Here is a 14,649-nt window from a genome sequence, read left to right as displayed (position 1 = left end):
TTTGGAAAATTTCAGTTTCCAAAATGCCAATTCCGGGATTGGATCCACGGTACGGCCACAAGATATGAGTGCTCAGTTTAGGGTTGGAGCCCTAAGGCTGGCGGGATGGAAATAGTTCAATTTAGGGTTGGAGCCCTAATGCCGACTAGCTGGGGAGAAGTTCAGTTTAGAGTTGAAACTCTAATGCTGACCAACTGGGGAAAAGTTCAGTTTAGGGTTGAGACCCTAATACTGACTGAAGGAAAAAAGTTCCGTTTAGGGTTTAAAACCCTAACGCTGACTGAATGGAAAAGTTCAGTTTAGGGTTTAAAACCCTAATGCTGATTAAAGGAAAAAGTTCAGTTTAGGGTTTAAAACACTAATGCTAATTAAAGGATAAAGTTCAGTTTAGGGTTTAAAACCCTAATGCTGATTAAAGGAAAAAGTTCAGTTTAGGGTTTAAAACTCAAATGCTGACTTAAAGGAAAAAGTTCAGTTTAGGTTTAAAACCGTAATGCTGACTGAATGGAAAAAGTTCAGTTTAGGGTTTAAAACCCTAATGCTGACTGAATGGAAAAAGTTCAGTTTAGGGTTTAAAACCCTAATACTGACTGAATGGAAAAATTCAGTTTAGGGTTTAAAACCCTAATGCTGATTAAAGGAAAAAGTTCAGTTTAGGGTTTAAAACCCTAATACTGACTGAATGGAAAAAGTTCAGTTTAGGGTTTAAAACCCTAATGCTGACTGAATGGAAAAAGTTCAGTTTAGGGTTTAAAACCCTAATGCCGACTAAAGGAAAGTGTTCAGTTTAGGGTTTAAAACCCTAATGCTGATTAAAGGAAAAAGTTCAGTTTAGGGTTTAAAACCCTAATGCTAACTGAATGGAAAAGTTCAGTTTAGGGTTTAAAACCCTAATGCTGACTGAATGGAAAAAGTTCAGTTTAGGGTTTAAAACCCTAATGCCGACTAAAGGAAAGCGTTCAGTTTAGGGTTTAAAACCCTAATGCTGATTAAAGGAAAAAGTTCAGTTTAGGGTTTAAAACCCTAATGCTGACTGAGTGGAAAAGTTCAGTTTAGGGTTTAAAACCCTAATACTGACTGAATGGAAAAAGTTCAGTTTAGGGTTTAAAACCCTAATGCTGACTGAATGGAAAAATTCAGTTTAGGGTTTAAAACCCTAATGCTGATTAAAGGAAAAAGTTCAGTTTAGGGTTTAAAACCCTAATGCTGACTGAATGGAAAAAGTTCAGTTTAGGGTTTAAAACCCTAATGCTGACTGAATGGAAAAAGTTCAGTTTAGGGTTTAAAACCCTAATGCCGACTAAAGGAAAGAGTTCAGTTTAGGGTTTAAAACCCTAATACTGATTAAAGGAAAAAGTTCAGTTTAGGGTTTAAAACCCTAATGCTGACTGAATGGAAAAGTTCAGTTTAGGGTTTAAAACCCTAATGCTGACTGAATGGAAAAGTTCAGTTTAGGGTTTAAAACCCTAATGCTGACTGAATGGAAAAGTTCAGTTTAGGGTTTAAAACCCTAATGCTGACTGAATGGAAAAGTTCAGTTTAGGGTTTAAAACCCTAATGCTGACTGAATGGAAAAGTTCAGTTTAGGGTTTAAAACCCTAATGCTGACTGAATGGAAAAGTTCAGTTTAGGGTTTAAAACCCTAATGCTGACTGAATGGAAAAAGTTCAGTTTAGGGTTTAAAACCCTAATGCTGATTAAAGGAAAAAGTTCAGTTTAGGGTTTAAAACCCTAATGCTGACTGGATGGAAAAGTTCAGTTTAGGGTTTAAAACCCTAATGCTGACTGAATGAGAAAAGTTCAGTTTAGGGTTTAAAACCCTAATGCTGACTGAATGGAAAAGTTCAGTTTAGGGTTTAAAACCCTAATGCTGACTGAATGGGAAAAGTTCAGTTTAGGGTTTAAAACCCTAATGCTGACTGAATGGAAAAGTTCAGTTTAGGGTTTAAAACCCTAATGCCGACTAAAGGAAAGAGTTCAGTTTAGGGTTTAAAACCCTAATACTGATTAAAGGAAAAAGTTCAGTTTAGGGTTTAAAACCCTAATGCTGACTGAATGGAAAAGTTCAGTTTAGGGTTTAAAACCCTAATGCTGACTGAATGGAAAAGTTCAGTTTAGGGTTTAAAACCCTAATGCTGATTAAAGGAAAAAGTTCAGTTTAGGCTTTAAAACCCTAATGCTGACTGAATGGAAAAATTCAGTTTAGGGTTTAAAACCCTAATGCTGACTGAATGGGGACAAAGTTCGAGGATACCAACTGACCTTTTTTTTTGAATTTTCTTGTTTTAGTAGAAGATAAAAGGGAATCTCTTGGAAACTTACCTTTCGAGTGAATTCCTTATTGCCAAACTGTTTCTTGTACTCATGTACCTTCTTCGTTGGGTGACACCTGCTTCTTGCACGGTTGTCTTGGATTATACCTGTTTCAACTTCTCGAACAAAGAACAATTGTTAGTTCGGAAATGGCGGTTGGTTCGGTGACCTTGATTGTTCCCATTGCTTTGTTGCGTCCTTATTTCTGTTGAGAAATCCTGCCATTGATTGGATTCAAATAGCGAAACCCTTTTGGACTGCTCAGGCTTGTATTTCCAAATTTCGTGATGATTTGCCTTGTGATGCTCCCCTTTTTGTGTCCCGTTTTGCTTGGGGATTCTCAATGGGGATTTTATTGGGGATACTCTATGGGAATTTGTACAAAGGGAAACTCTGTGGGGGAATATTTACGAAGTGGATTCTTTGTGTGGATTTTTGTACTACGGGAACATGCTGGGGATTTGTTTCAAAGCGGACTTTCCAGGATTTGTTGGGGTAAGCTCGCTGGGGAATTTTTACAAAGGGACTCGTTGGGGATTTGCTGGGGAAATCTTTTTTTTTTATTTTTTTTTATTATTAACAAAGGGAAGACCTTGTGGGGATCTCTACAAGAGAGAAAATCTGTGTGGATTTCGTTGGGGCAGACTCTTTGGGGAATATTTACGTAGTGGATTCTTTGTGCGGATTTGTACAAAGGGAAACCCTGTGGGGATTTGTACGAGGCGGACTTGCTGGGGAAATTTCTCTCTTTCCTCTTTACTTCGAACGCAGTCAAACATCATGATTCATCAGGTTTGGACAAACGTACCAACGAAATGAGGTGTTTTCCTTCATAAAACGGAATTCCGTGAAACCAAACCTGCCACCTGTCCTTTCCGGTATATCTGGAACTTGGGGTTAAACGTGAAAGGGATTCGAAGAAAAACAAAGGAAGGAGAAAGCAAATTTCAGAAAAGGAGTGTCCCTTCCGGGACGAGAAAGACTTATCTGAGGAAGGCAATGCTGGCTTTAAATGGACATGACATGCTCTTTGGACTGGACGCCTGACCTTCAATGAACTTGCGTTTCCCCAAACCAAAACGGATCTGTGATTCCAAACCGGTGGAACTTTGCCGAGACCTCCTTGGGTGGAGTCATTCTTTCGGCCAACAGCGCCCTTTGCGGGTTTTCGCTGGCTGACCTCTCTCATTTCTCTTCCTATCATCGCTTGATAGCACTCTTTGCGAGTTTTTACTAAACAAGCTCTCTCATTTTGGTTTCTCTACTCCCGTCGCCTCGCGGTGCCTGAAGGTTTTCACCGACGAGACTCTCTCATTTTGTCTCTCTCGAATTAGAGTGTGCCGGCCTCCATTCGTGACGCTTCTTGGCTTCTCGCTATCTTTGGTAATTGATCTGAAGGCTTGTGCTTGATAAAGAGAGGTAGATGATACTAACTTCTAAACCACTTGACGTGCCCCGGTTTCAATTTCAGGGTAAATGGGATTTTATTGTTGGTGTGACTGAACCTCAGGGAGAGGCTGCCTACGTATCCTTTCAGAATCAAGTCAAACGAAGTTGAGGCCTCAATCAATGTTTTTTTTTCCAATGTAACTGGCTCAAGGCTCGTAGAGAGAGTTGATAGTGGGAATAAAACCTTCGGTATTTCAAATATGTCAGGACCGCTGGGGTGTCATTCAGACGTAGTATCTCTTGACTGCATCTGCATTTACTGTTGTTTCGGGGTCATTTCCTTCAATATCACCTAGGTACAATGCTCCTCTCGGCAACATCTTCCTGATGATGTATGGGCCTTTCCAATTTGGAGCAAATTTCCCTTTTGCTTCCTCGTGATGTGGCAGAATACGCCTCAGTACCAGCTGACCTACTTCGAAATTCCTGGGTAGGACTTTCTTGTTGTAAGCTCGGGCCATTCTTCGTTGGTACAACTGTCCGTGACAAACCGCAGCCATTCGCTTTTCATCGATCAAAGTCAATTGCTCTAATCGAGTCTTGACCTACTCGCTGTCTTCGATTCCTGCTTCGACAATGGTTCGAAGCGAAGGAATTTCTACTTCCGCTGGTATCACAGCCTCGGTCCCATAAACCAAAAGATAAGGAGTTGCTCCTACTGACGTGCGTACTGTAGTGCGATACCCCAACAATGCAAATGGTAACTGCTCATGCCACTGTTGGGAACTTTGGATCGTTTTCCTCAAAATCTTCTTGATGTTTTTGTTCGCCGCTTCTACAGCGCCATTGGCCTTTGGCCGATAAGGAGTAGAATTCCTATGCGTTATTTTGAATTGCTCGCATACATCTCCCATCAAGTGACTGTTCAAGTTTGCTGCGTTATCTGTAATGATAGTCGCAGGAATACCGAAACGACAAATAAGATTTGAGTGTACAAAATCCACTACAGCTTTTTTAGTGACCGACTTGAGAGTGACAGCCTCTACCCATTTTGTGAAGTAGTCGATGGCAACCAGTATAAATCTGTGTCCATTTGAAGCCTTTGGCTCGATTGGTCCAATGACGTCCATGCCCCAGGCGACAAATGGCCAAGGTGCAGACATGGGATGCAGTTCCGTGGGAGGTGCATGAATCAAATCACCGTGCACCTGACACTGATGACACCTTCGAACGAAGCTAAATCAGTCCTTTTCCATGGTCATCCAGTAATAACCTTCTCGAAGGATTTTCTTCGCTAAGACATACCCGTTCATGTGAGGTCCGCACACACCTGCGTGTACTTCGTGCATGATCTTTCTCGCCTCTTCGGCGTCGACACATCTTAGTAGGTTGAGGTCCGGGGTCCTCTTGTACAACAATTCACTACTCAGAAAGAAACCACTTGCATGCCGCCTAATGGTTCTCTTTTGATCTCCAGTAGCATGCTCAGGGTATTCTTGCGTTTCAGGAACCTCTTGATGTCATGGTACCAAGGCTGCGTATTTGATCCCGCCTCGATTACATTGCAGTAACCGTGTCTTTCCCTGATTTGGATTTCCAAAGGATCGACGTGGGCGTTGCCCGGGTAGGGTAGCATTGAAGCTAGAGTAGCAAGTGCATCCGCCAATTCATTGTGACACCTCAGGATATACCTGAACTCTATTGATTTAAAACGCTTGCCGAGGTCCTCCACGTGCTGTCGGTAAGGGATAAGTTTGACATCCCGAGTTTCCCATTCACCTTGGGCTTGCCGGATAATAAGGTCAGAATCTCCCATAATCAGTAAGTCTTCGACATCCTGATCGATCGCCATATGCATGCCCATAATGCAGGCTTCATACTCAGCCGTATTGTTTGTGCAAAAGAAACGCAATCTAGCTGTGGCGGGATAATGCTGACCAGAAGGCGAAATCAAAATTGCCCCGATCCCTACACCTTTGGCATTCGCGGCTCCATCAAAGAACATCTTCCAAACATGAGCGTCCTCCGAGTCCAATTCTACGGTGTTTACTTCTTCATCTGGAAAGTAGGTACTCAATGGCTGGTATTCCTCATCGACCGGATTTTCGGCCAAGTGATCTGCTAGCGCCTGGGCTTTCATTGTCGTGCGAGTAACATAGACTATGTCGAATTCAGTAAGCAAGATTTGCCACTTAACCAGTCTTCCAGTAGGCATTGGTTTCTGAAATATATACTTCAAAGGATCCAACCTGCTTATAAGGAAGGTAGTGTGAGCTTGAAGATAATGTCTCAGTTTTTGAGCAACCCATGTCAAAGCGCAACACGTTCTTTCCAACAGAGTATACTTGGCCTCGTAGCCGGTGAATTTCTTGCTCAAATAGTAGATCGCTTGTTCTTTATTTCCGGTTATGTCATGTTGCCCGAGGACGCAACCGAAAGAGTTTTCCAAGACTGTCAGATACAAGAACAACGGTCTTCCTGGCTCTGGAGGGACCAAAACTGGGGGATTCGAAAGGTATTCTTTGACTTTATCAAAGGCTTCTTGACACTCAGTTGTCCATTTGATCGCCGCATCTTTCCTTAACAGCTTGAATATGGGCTCACACGTGCTTGTCAGCTGGGCAATAAATCGACTGATGTAGTTCAACCTGCCCAACAAACTCATCACGTCTTTCTTCGTTCTCGGGGGAGGTAAATCTCTGATAGATTTTATCTTAGTTGGATCTAGTTCGATACCTCTCCTGCTTACGATGAAGCCCAAAAGTTTGCCCGACGGAACTCCGAAAGCACATTTGGCTGGGTTCAGCTTCAAGTCATACTTCCTTAGTCTCTCGAAGAACTTCCTCAAGTCTTGGATGTGATTATCCTGCATCCTGGACTTGACTATCACGTCGTCCACGTACACCTCTATTTCCTGATGCATCATGTCATGAAAAATGGCAGTCATGGATCTCATGTAAGTAGCCCTAGAATTCTTTAGACCAAATGGCATGACCCGATAACAGTAGGTGCCCCAAGGCGTGGTGAAGGCAGTTTTCTCGGCGTCCTCTTCATCCATCAATACCTGATGATACCCAGCGTAACAATCTACGAAAGACTGTATCTCGTGTTTGGCGCAATTATCAACGAGGATGTAGATGTTGGGCAGTGGGAAATTATCTTTGGGACTTGCTCTATTCAGATCTCGGTAATCTACACATACCCGAGTTTTCCCGTCCTTTTTTGGTACTAGAACCACATTTGCCAACCACGTTGTATACTGGACTACCCGAATCACTCCCGTTTTCAGTTGTTTGGTGATCTCCTCTTTAATCTTGTCACTGACCTCAGTTTTGAACTTTCGTTGCTTTTGTTGAACTGGAGGACAATCAGGATGAATCGGCAATTTATGAACCACTAGATCAATACCTAGTCCCGGCATGTCATCATATGACCAAGCAAACACGTCTTTAAATTCAAAAAGAAGTTGAATTATCGCATCTCGCATTTTCTTGTCCGTGTGAATGCTTATTTTGGTCTCCCGGATTTCTTCAGGAGTTCCTAAATTAACCGGTTCAGTGTCATTCAGATTTGGCTTAGGTTTATTCTCAAAATGTTCCAATTCTCGGTTTATTTCCCTAAAAGCTTCTTCTTCATCATATTCCGGTTCTGGGTTCATTAATTCACAGTTAAATAGCTCGTTGTGATCTGGGCGTGCAGTCCGCAAGCATGTCATACTTAAAGCCGCATTATTATAACTGAAAGGAAAGATAAAAGGAAAAATAACAAAAATCAGAACAAAAGAAAAAATGGGGAAGCAAATGACGATTTTTTTTCATTTTCTTTGGGAAGTTGGACGACAACAATGTTTACAACTTAGGAATTCAAAACAACAATTGAAAGGAAGAAAACGTTTAAGTTATGTCCTGGAGATAACTTGTGACACAGGAAAGGTGGCAGGACAGGTCTACCCGGACTTCCGTCTAGTCGGGAATGGCGTGGCCTCCCAGTTTCGAAGTTTGGCATTCGGCCCCACGTACAGCATCTCAGCAGTGCTTGTGCCTTCACCTGGTTGAACCATGTGAGTCTCGTAGAGCATTTCTCTCATTGCCCCACATATCTCCTCGATTTCCTCAGCCGTGAAGACCTCATCGTCTTCTTCTTCGGTGTACCTTGGCCTGATGAAAGTTTCATATAAATCCGGCAATGGTCGAGGTAACTTCCAACCCTCATTTTTCCTTTTCTTTGCCCACTCTTCATCTCCTGGAGTGGGTTTGAAACCTAGTCCAAATGGTTTCTTGGCGGTTGGCAAGGTGATGGGTTTTGTTATTACCTGCAGGGTTCGTCCAAGCCCTTTCCCTGGCCTGAACCCGTGCCGGATCATCTCTTTGGCTACCATAACCGAGGCGTTATACAAGAAAGGCTGGGGGCAAGGTATTCCCTCTTCATGCTGCTCTGCTAGTACAATCTCGAAAGCTTGATAGACCGTGTGTTCGCTCCCTTCTCTTGGTTCAAGATATGGGATGGATGAGTCCCGATAAATAGCATGCTCGTCTTCTCCATGGACCATGATCTCTCGGTCTTCGTACTCAAACTTCACCATCTGGTGAAGAGTGGAAGGCACAGCTCCTGCCACATGGATCCAAGGTCTGCCGAGGAGAAAATTGTAGGATGTATCCATGTCGAGCACCTGGAAGGTTACTTCAAACTCGACTGGTCCTATGACCAACAACAGGTCTATCTCCCCCATGGTATCTCTCTTGATGCCGTCGAAAGCCCTTACGCAGACATTATTGGGTTGGATTCTTCCGGTCCCAATTTCCATTCTTTGTAGCATGGAGAGCGGGCAAATGTCAACACCTGAACCCCCATCCAACATTACCCGCTTGACATAGTAGTCCTCGCATTTAACTGTTAGATGCAAGGCCTTGTTGTGTGCCGCTCCTTCTGGGGGTAAATCGTTCTTGCTGAAAGAGATTTGGTTAACGACGAAGAATCTTTCTGTCATTCGCTCCAGTTGTTCAACTGAGGTTTCTGCTGGTACGTATGCTTCATTCAAGGTCTTGAGTAAGATCTTTTGATGCTCGGTTGACTTCATCAACAATGATAGCATGGACACTTGCTCGGGGCACTTGCGCAGTTGATCTATCACTTCGTAATCCGGCATTTTCATTTGTTGGAAGAACACTTCCGCTTCTTCAACGCTTACAGGCTTCTTTGGTGGGAAGCGCCTTTGTGTGGCGTTGTTCATCTCTTGGGTATTTGAATACCTTCCAATGAAAGTATTTTCTGGAAGTTCTCCCGTGACTTCTTTACCTTTGTACATTACCAAAGTCCTTTGATAATTCCACGGCACTGTGGACGGGTTGGTCATCGGCTTTTGTGGCACGCGTCCGATAACCACTGGCTCATTTAGCCGAGGTGGTTGAATCGTCCCCTGGACCACATAGGCCCCTTTTGGCACGTACATAGGTTTTGCCTTTTTGATCCCGAAGCTCTGCGGCTTCTCTGCTCGACCTCGTGGTATGTAAAGAACTCCATCCTTTACCGGTACTACTTTCTTCTCCACCTTCTTTTCAGGCTCGCTCTTTACAGCATTGGCCTCCTCCCCCTTTTCTGGTTTCTGGTCTGTCTCAGGCCTTTTCCTCGTGTCGACAATGGCGATTATAGCCTTCAAAGCAGGGTCGAATTCGTTGTCTTCGCAAATCATTCCGATCAACGACCCGTTATTATGAGCAGGTAATGGGTTGTTAGTCACATTTGGGACCTCCTCGTCCCTTAGCACTATTTTCCCTTGCTCTATTAAATTCTCGACCACTCTTTTCAACGACCAGCAGTCATTTGTATCGTGCCCCTCGGCCCCTGAATGATAGGCGCATCTGACTCCAGCTTTGTAAGAAGGTGACGTCGGGTTTTGCCTTGTTGGAGGGACTGGTTGCAGGAAGCCCAACTGGACTAGCTTCGGGAACAAAGTAGAGTATGGTTCACCGATGGGCGTGAAAGTCCGCCTCCTAGGTGGCTCCTGAGGGCGGAAGTTATTTTGCGGAGGTTGCGAGTTATAGTGGTTGCGGTAATGAGGCTGATTTCTGGGAGGTGGAGCTTGGCCTCGGTTGGCTTGTTGCGGCGGATGGACATAAGGCTGGGCATTCATGACCATATAGGGTTGATGAGCATATGCCAGATTTGAGTGGGGGTAATAGTGTTGTGGGGTTCTTTCCGGAAAACGGGGCCTGGGATTACGATATTCCCTTGCTTCTGAGGCTGCCATGGCCGCTTCTTCCTTTTTATTCCCTCTTGCCATTCCTCCGGACCCGCTTTGGACGGCTTGGGAAGTCGCCCTTATGGCTGCTTGACTCAAAATCCTACCCGTTTTCAGACCATTCTCCACCATCTCTCCAATCTTAATCGCTTCTGCAAACGGCTTTCCCATGGCTGACATCATGTTTTGGAAATAGTCAGACTCTTGAGCCTGGAGAAAGGTAGTGACCATTTCCACTTCATCCATGGGAGGCTTCACCCTCGACGCCTGCTCGCGCCACTTAATAGCATACTCTCTGAAGCTTTCTGAAGGTTTCTTTTTCAAGTTCGACAGAGAGTTTTGGTCTGGTGCGATGTCGATGTTATACTGGAATTGTCTCACAAAATCTCTAGCGAGATCATCCCAGACATGCCATCGGGACATGTCCTGATCCATGTACCATTCCGAGGCTATTCCTACCAAACTTTCCCCGAAATATGCCATTAGCAATTCCTCTTTTCCGCCGGCTCCCCTTAATTGGTTGCAATATTTCTTTAGGTGAGCAATGGGGTCACCGTGCCCGTCGTACTTCTCAAACTTTGGGGTCTTAAAACCCACTGGTAGGTGTACGTGAGGGAACATACATAGGTCGGCGTAAGAGACGCTTTTCTGTCCGCTCAAACCTTGCATATTCTTTAAACTCTGTTCAAGGCTTCTCATTCTTTTGGCCATCTCATTTTGTTCCGCAATTCTGGGGTTCTGATCCTGTCCAGGTGCAAGCTCGCACTGAGGCTGTGGAGGATTAGTGCTGGTGGCGAACCTAGTTAGTTCCATTGAGAAAGATGGGGCTTGGAATGTAAACGAGGACGAGTCAAAAGTCGGCTTGTATGCAGCAGGTTCTGCCGTGATCGGGCAAGGTGGTGCAGTGAAGATATTGGTGTTTACATCCGTCTTTGACATTCGAGGATGAGACTCAGAGGGCGATCCAGCAGAGAAGGCTGAAATGGCTGGTTTATCCGAATGGGGTAGCAGGATAACTTATGGGGACATTAGAAGTCCCGCTTGTCCTGGAGAATAACTCAGGGAATCCAGGGACGATGCTTGGTGGCTCTTTTCCATTATTCCAGTCATCAAGCATTTCCAGCATGCGAAGCCGCAAGATTCTATTTTCCTCCGCAGTTGCGGATTCGGGCGTGAGGACGGCCGAGATAGAACTTTCCTCGGAAACAGGGATTGTTGGCAACGGAACCTCTGAAGACATTACTACACTTCCTTTTGACCTTGTGAAGTAAGTGTGAGCACTGCTTCTCGACTTAACAACAGGTAGTTGAACACTCCTCTTTGACCTCGTGAAGTATGAGTGCGAGGCCAGACTTTCACCAAACCAACCGTCTTTTCCAAAAAAAAACCTGGAATGCTCAATGACAAATGAGCGGTTAATTCGAAACAAATAATAGATAGGCAACCTCACGTTGAGCATGATGCACCTATACAGTTAAGTGAATTCTACATGTTTGCGACGAAAGCATGCGTCATTCCGGCATTCTTTTTAGGCTTTTTTATTATTTTCCCTTTTTTTCAATTTTTCTCCTTGGTTAAACCGCAACCGGATCCGATGAGGATTGCCTACGTATCACGATGTCACGTGAATCAGATCATTACGTAGTTCAAAAACACAAATGAGTGTAAAAGAAGCAACCTTTTTATTGTTGAAACGGTCTATTACAAACTATATTTTGCAAAAGAAAGAGGAAACTTTGAAAATAAACCTAGACTCAAAATAGACTAAAAATCATCCTGATAGGAAAAACAGGCAGAAGATGCTAAGATACAGACTTGACTTATGAGTACATTATGGTTTTGAAAATTGGTGCCCGCGGGGCATCGTTCGGTCTCGCCGCGGTCCTAGGTGTGAGATCCCTCTCAAGTTGCTCCAGCTCATGCATGGTCTGCTTGACATAACCCATTACTGCCGGGAGGACGGTAACGCTGGTCATGTTCTCACATCGTAGACATCGTCTGGTGATGGCATGGGCAATGGCCTTGATCCCATCTCTGGTTTGCTTCTTCTCTATGAGTAGGCGTTTTATCTGATCGCTACACATCTTGAATACCTGAGCATCCTGTATATGCTGATTCTTCAGTCGCCGTACTTCTAACTTCATCTGGCTTAATATGTCATAACAGTATCTGCTCTCAATTTGGAAATCCTTGGCCTGATTAGCTGCCTTGATCTCAAGTGTAGCCATCTCTCTCTTCATTTTAACAATAGTTTTCTCGTGGTCGCCTTTCAATTGATTCAAGTATCGGCGATGCTTATCTGTTCTTGTATCCCACTGTGCCCTGAGCTCTGCTATGACGTTTTTAGATTTCTTTAAACCCTCTTGCCATTCCCTGACTTCACTTTTTAGCCTTTTTATCAACTGCTCGTCTGATCGACGCCTCGGCTGTTTATCCGCATCCATCCTCATCTGTTTGATCTGGACTCTGAGCATTTCGTTTTCCTGAATTAACCTGTTTTGCTCTCCCAGATCGGTAGCAACTTGCACGTTGTGTTCGTATTTCAAGCTTTCCACTTGTTGCTTTAACCTGCTGATTTCGGCACAATAGCCTCTTTCTTTTGCTAACCAATCCCACTGTCTTTGCGATGATTCGGCGAAATTCAGGATGTGGGGTCTCTTAGCCGGCCTTTCATGCTCAAGTTCCCTTCTATACCAGGCAAGGTAACCTGGTGCCGTCTCACCTTTGGCTCGATCCCGCACGCAAGTATCTGATTTCAAATATTGACACTCACTCCAGATTTGGCGAATTTTCGCTTCTGGAAACTGTCCGTCATGACTTATCTCAATTGTTTGAGCGCTAAGATCTTCCTCATGCGGTACTGTCTGGCATCTTCCGAGCTGTCTCAAAACTCGGCAGGGCGCGTAAGGTTGAATGCTCTTAAGCCCCATTAGTAAGAAATGAGTTCTAGTTGTTGGCATATATATGACTTCGTCAACAGGCAACCATCCCAGTGTCCACTGTATTTGGCTGGCAGTAAGAGCTTGAAAGAATAAGGTCCATGCCATAACTCCTTTGGGCAGACTGATCTCCTTGGTTCTCATGTAAAATTCTTCTACGCAAGTTTCCTCCGAGGAACCATGGCTCAAGAGCTCGGAACGATGGCAAAGGTGTTCAGTCATCCACATTTGTAGCAGCAAATTACAACCTTCGAAGAAATTTCCCCCGGCTTTGCAGGCTGTGAGAGCTCGAAAGATATCAGATACTATCATAGGCGCGAGAGCGCTATTGTTTTGAGTGAGCAAAGTACTGACTACCCCAGATATTTTCATATCAATATTCCGTCTTTCCTCAGAAATATCAGAAGGCCCAAAAACATCATCATGAAAGCTACCCGTCTGTGCTTGTCCCACTTCTGACGAATACCTTTGCTACACAATTTGTTGATCGGATTGTTGAATCCTCCTTCATGACCGTACCTGTCATATATGAAGCATGGAGTACAAAAACCGGCAGCCAGATCCGGGTTGTGGACCGTCCCGGGTATCTTTAGTGAATCTAAGAACCGATGCACTGTGACGACCCTTGGGGCGACCAGGTATCTATGCTTTAATGGAAGTTCAGCATTTCCGATGTACCCAGCCATTTCTTCTAGAGTCGGGGTGAGTTCAAAATCGGAGAAATGAAAAACATTATGCGCCGGGTCCCAGTAGGTGACCAAAGCTCTTATGATATCCCCTCGAGGCGGGATTTCCATTAGACCCGTGAGACCCTTCAGATATTTTTTGACCTCGGCTTGCTCCTCAGCACCTAAATCATTCCACCATAGCCGTAACTTGACAGGGATTTTGGTCATTATTGAAAAATGTTCATTTTGCATTGTGCTCATCCTGCACATTTAGGTGATTTTAACAAAAATAACTTGACTCAAAATATTTTACAAGGAGGATCAAGTTTTCGAACACGGCCTTTCAGCACTTCGGGGATGAAGATTTTAAGGCTGTGTGGGTCAATTGGATGAAAATCCTAAACATGACCCAAAAGGTGACTGTTTATGCAAAATCAGCCTTCCGGCGTCCCTTTGGGAACATTCGGCTATTTATGATAAAACAACACCACCTGACTTATTTTGACACATTATATTTTTTTTTAGTTTTGGCTATCTTAGTAAAAACGGGGTTGAACCCGATGGGGGTTGCCTACGTATCTCACATCCGGTGAGAATCAAACCGGCGTAGTTCGGTATATCGTGAATAGAGAAAATCAATTAAACCCAGAAAAGCAAGAATATGTTTTTTTTTTCTTATTTTCTTTTGAAAAGGGATAAAGACTAAAGCAAATATTTTTTTTAAGGAAATATTTGGACTATTAGTCTGAATTTATAAAAGAGGTACCACGAAAGAAACAACATTTTTTTTCTGAATTATGAATTTTCCATTTTTTTTTAATTTTAAATAAATATCTTTTTTGATTTTGCAAGTGATTAAAAAGAAAATTTTTATATGTTTTTTTTAATAAATCAAACTAGAAGACAAATTTTGTTTTTATTCTTTTTTTTTAGAAAAATTCCGGCGAGGTTTTGGCACTACTTGGACATTGGTTTTATTTTTCCAAAATAAGTAATTATCTCCCTATGCTGCTATTTTTCCCCTTTTTAGAAACCGGTCAGCATGCGGAACTGAAGCAAATAAATGCGCAAAACAAATAGGATGCAGCAGGATGGTCTTTTC

Source organism: Nicotiana tabacum, chromosome 20, assembly GCF_000715075.1.
Source record: "Nicotiana tabacum cultivar K326 chromosome 20, ASM71507v2, whole genome shotgun sequence".
Lineage (NCBI taxonomy): Eukaryota > Viridiplantae > Streptophyta > Magnoliopsida > Solanales > Solanaceae > Nicotiana > Nicotiana tabacum.
This window is presented reverse-complemented; position numbering follows the sequence as displayed.